The sequence below is a fragment of the Pristiophorus japonicus genome, chromosome 1 (assembly GCF_044704955.1).
Source record: "Pristiophorus japonicus isolate sPriJap1 chromosome 1, sPriJap1.hap1, whole genome shotgun sequence".
Lineage (NCBI taxonomy): Eukaryota > Metazoa > Chordata > Chondrichthyes > Pristiophoridae > Pristiophorus > Pristiophorus japonicus.
The window spans coordinates 302,475,175-302,480,178 of NC_091977.1; the positions used below are offsets into that span (position 1 = coordinate 302,475,175).

Genomic DNA, 5,004 nt, shown 5'->3' on the forward strand with positions numbered 1-5,004 from the left:
ATTCAAAAGTGCTTTGGAAGTCAAAAAATGCTTTAATTATGCTCATAATTCAAAGACTCCCAAGATTAATCGGCAGATACTAAACTATGTCATTGAATCTATCTGGCTCCAAAGCATTAAGGGAGCAGTGTATTTCGGCTTTCAATCGACTGTTATCCCTCCAGCCAGCACTTGGAAACAGCGTAATGGTTAGAACTATTTCTTGGCTAAAGCAGCTGCAATGCACCTGTAAAGCCGCTGGGCGTCTTGATCAACAAATAAGTGGAGTGACAGAAGCTGCAGCCAGCCTATCACCTCTGACAGGAACCCCAAGGTGATGGTGTGAAATGGACTCATTCTGTCAGTGGGTGGCATCATGCAGTTGTGGTCTACTCAGCCCATGTATCTGTACAAGTGATAGTGTTGCTGCAGTAGAAAACATGTAACTGGAGCTCAAATACATTTACTTTATTAAATTTTAAAAAATGTTTTTTTTGTTTTTTTGAGAAGGTGACCTTTCTTCTAATTTTCTCCAGTTGGATGTTCCCACTCCACATAACGTCCACTGCAGAGGGAGAGATTGGACAGGGCATCTCGTCTCAGCATGACATCTATACCATTTTCACCCACCAAAAGAATCACGAAAGAATTGTTTTTTATTCTGATTCTCCTATAAGAACATAAGAAATAGGAGCAGGAGTAGGCCATTTGGCCCCTCGAGCCTGTTCCGCCATTCAATAAAATCATGGCTGATCTGATCCTGGCCTCAACTCCACTTCCCTGCCCGCTCCCTATAACCCTTGATCCCTTATCAGCCAAAAATCTCTCTATCTCCACCTATCCCCTCATCCCCCTCCCCTCCTCCTCCCTCTCAGTGGTGAAGGTCTTTCTCCAGGATATTGCCCACTTGCCACTCTCTACATGTGAGACCAGACGGTGAGTGAGTGCCAGCAGGCTGTGACCACAAGGGAATCAGTGTCGGGTCTGATTCTGACCTCACCGGACAATTCACACACTTTTTACAGCAGTAATCTCCGGTTAATGATCAGGAGCAGGGACCCCGCCCCGCGACCCCCCCCCCCCCGCACCCCCCCCACCTTATTTGTCCCTTCCTAACTCCAACAATATTATTTCCCTTGTGGAGTGGTAAGCTGGCATTCTGTGAGGGTGGGATTTATACCAGTTAACTTTCCACTACCCTGCTCAGACACATCACTAACTTTACAGTACACCACACTTACCCACCTAGACACAATGATCAGAATTTTACCGGCCCTGCGATTGTGAGTTTGGAGGCGGGTCAGCTGTCAAAATGGCAGTGATTGACAACGGGGTGGAAGTCTGCTTTCAGCCCACCTCCATGTCAGTTCCCCAAGTGCCGGGTCAGTCTTCGCTTCACAGTCCCGACACCAAGTGGCGGGGGAACCAATTGAAATCGTTAACAGCTTGTTTAACGGTATTTAAAAAGCATTTTTGCCAGGTACTTACCATTTTTGCAGCTTTCCTTCGAGGTTCCCGGCACTTGCAGATCACGTCAGGTAAGTGTGTCAGGTTCTCAATGACTCTTCAATGCTGTGAATAGTTGACAGCTACAAAAGTGGTACAAAAGCTACCATTTTATAGGTGTTCAATTTCCAATGTTAGAATTTGGGGCCCATAAAATTTGGAATACAATTTTCAGCTTTATGGAGGTTTGAAGTGTTTGGAATGAACTCTCTATCCAGCAACCTCTCTCACCATTGACAGATCGCTTCTGTCATCTCACCTTCAGCTCACAAGCAGCCAACCTGCTCCCGGGAGGTGGGTCACCCATTTAAATATTATATTGAAGCTGGTGTACCTCATGGTGATCCACCATTACAAATTTAACTCTGGCTGGTTGGGTTTCCCAGGCCTGGAGAACTTGCCAGCTAAAGGAAGGCGAGGGCTGCTGGATCCAGGACGCAAGTGCCTTTCAACTTACCTCCTGGATCTAGCGACCCAGCCTCCCCCTCCCCCCCCCCCCCTCCAAAGCTTCTGATCACCCCCCACGAGGCCTCCGATCAACACCCAACCTCCTCCCACCTCCTCTCTCCAAGGCCCCCAATCTCCTGACATCCGCTCCCTCCGACCACCTTCCCAGTCTTTCCCAGCCCCGATGCTCCTCTGGCTCGCACCCCCATCACAAGCAGCATCATGGCAGGGTCGGCAAGGGCTCCAAGCTCTGTGCAAAGCCTCGGCCAATGTTGGAGGCGGACTTCTCCATGCTCCTTGACATTGTCAAGAGGCTCTCTGGTAGGCTTGCCATTGCACCAAACATTTCCCTGTGCGTAGCCATCACCCTTTTTCAAAAGGCTGCCACATCTAGGTCCTGATCTGAGTTCCGTGCAGCAGAACATGTGCACGAACTCGCCCTCTGGTGTGCTGGCCGCCGAGCGACCCTTTCCTCCTGGCCTTGCTTGAGCTCACTCATGCTCGGTGCTTCACCCTGTGCAGATCCTGCGTCTGTACTACCTTCTACATTCCGCGCAGTACCATTTTCTGAGCTGGTGTCTGTGAGTGTCAGATGCAGTGACGGGTCTCTTCTGCTCCTTCACTCTCCTCCCCAACATGAGGGACAAGCTGGCCTGCTGGCAGTTCTTGGGTATCTGAAAGCAGAAAGGCTCAAGGGCCGGGTTGTGGTGAGTGGATGGAAGTGGCAGGGCAGGGCAAAGCAAATTATTCATGCATACCCCATCAACAGCTTGTATGTGACAAGAGATAGTGGGATGAGTGGGAAGTGGGATGTGAGAAGAAGGATTAGGAATGAACATACCGTTATTATCAGCAAGGACTTCAACTTCTCGCGTTGCCCCAGTTTCGGTCACTGCCCCTGCAATGGTGTGAAGCCCAGCTTCCTCCAGGTGCCTGAGGGTCTGTATAGTGGCTTGGCCGTTTCCCACTGCCCTCTCCAGTTGTATGCCGTCTTGGCCTGCAAGAGAAAGGGAAGTGTGGCAGTGAGTGTGGTGCATTGTGTTTGGGTGATGTGCCTGCCATAGTTGAATAGCTGTCAGTGTGTGCAAGGTGTGAGATGTGGGTGTGAGTGTTACGGCAGAGGCAAGGTTGTGAGGGCGAAGTGAAGCCTTGATGTGAGGTGTGAGTGGTGATCGTTAGAGATTGTTGGTAGCGGAGTGATGGGGGCATGGTGCATTGAGCAGTGAGTGAGACTTGTGGTGCAGATGGTGGAATTTGCTGAAGCCTTTACACACCTTGACCTTCCGTGTGACGTCATTAACCTTTTTTTGGCATTGGATCCAGGTCCTTGGAACCACACTGGTGGCCGTGATTAAGTTAACTCTCTCCTCCCAGAGCCTTCTGCAAGTGGCCTTGGATGGCTTCCTGCCACTCTGCGGGAACAGTGCAGCCTGCCTTCCAATCGTGCTGGCCCTTGACACCGTCCATGTTCGGGCCTAATCCAATTTCTATGCCAAAGAATTTCAGCACCTTTAGCTGCTTGCAATTGGAATTCAAGATTTCAAGAGAGGCAGGTCTTTTCCTTGCCTGTAAAACAAACAGCTCAGGTGAACACCCCACAGACCTGCACATTTTGACACTGTTCCCAGCCTACTCCCTGCATGGCCTTGCTCCTGCCACACCCAGGCCCTGAATTTAATTATCACCTGGCTCCTACCTTGCTTCAACCCAGGCCCAGACCCCTTACCAGCTCGTAATCTTGTTGCCCACCTGACCTCAAACATCTCCTTATCTCAAATCCCGAGTATATGAGCTTACCTAACCCACCAACATTAACCATGCCCAACCCTTACTCTGAAGCTCTTTAAGCTCCTCTGGAATGTAACTTTTTTTTTTGTTCATTCTTGTCAGATCAACTCCAGCGCCAAAGATCACTTTGCGCTACTACATTTGATCTTAGCCAAAAGGCCGAGAGGGGAAGCTGCACCGTTCCTGGAAACACTGCAATACCAGGTCGGTGCGTGGAGTGGACGGAGCAAGCCCCTGTTCCATCTCCCTGTTCCAAAAATCAATTTAATATTTGGTCCCCAGATAGGGGATATTAAACTGTTAAGAACATATACTACACTTGATCTTAGCCAAAAGGCCGAGAAGCGATCACATCTCTCAAGTAAGAAACTATAGAAATGATCCCTAAAAATATATGCTCCTCTGGAATGTAACAGTTTAACTCAACTTCACTCAACAATGTGGGAGCACTACAGGTTCAGTCTGTACTCGGTGGGGTTTTCATATAATACCACGTGTCTGTCACACATACTGCAAACAATGAATAGAAAGCAATGTTTTTATAATCTCATTTTCTATACTAGTTTGGTATAATTCAGGGTAATACCAACAAGCTCAATGAATCCCAATTGTGAGCTGTACACAACACACATTGACAATAATTACTCTCAATTAGAATTAACATTCTAATGTTACCCATTCAAGTCATTGCCACAATGTCTGTAAAGTGCAAATTCACTCTGTGTTATGCTTTACAAGTTATAGAGGATGAATCCCTCAGTACAATAGCTGCTGCAAAATTGTAAACCCATTTATAAAGAACGTTTTTCCAACTTTATGAACCCTAGAAAGAAAGACTTTGATTTATATCGTGCTTTTCAAAGTACTTTACAGCCAATGAAGTACTTTTGGCGTGTAGTCCTTGTTGTAATGTAGGAACACAGATCTAACACACAGATGTACCTCTCCCCCAATGTCTTACACATCTGACGTGATTAGAATATTAAATGCACAATGAACAACAACTTGTATTTATATAGCGCCTTTAACATAGTAAGACATCTCTATGTACTTCACAGGAGAGTTATCAAACAAAATTTGACACTGAGTAACATACGGAGATATTAAGTCAGATAAAAAGAGGTAGGTTTTAAGGAGGGTCTTAAAGGAGGAAAGAGAGGTGTAGAGGTTTAAGGACGGAATTCCAGAGCTAGGGCCTTGGCAGCTGAAAGTACGGCCACCGATGGTGGAGCAATTATAATCAGGGATGCTCAAGAGAGCAGAATTAGAGGAGTGCAGATACCT

At 47.3% G+C, this 5,004-nt stretch overlaps 1 non-coding gene across 1 annotated transcript; it reads right to left on the bottom strand.

Moving 5' to 3' along the window:
• Nucleotides 1-3,887: 3,887 nt before the first annotated feature.
• LOC139278608 (U2 spliceosomal RNA) lies at nt 3,888-4,069 on the bottom strand. Its single transcript, XR_011596324.1, has one exon. It is a non-coding gene; the product is annotated as a U2 spliceosomal RNA (small nuclear RNA).
• Nucleotides 4,070-5,004: the final 935 nt, after the last annotated feature.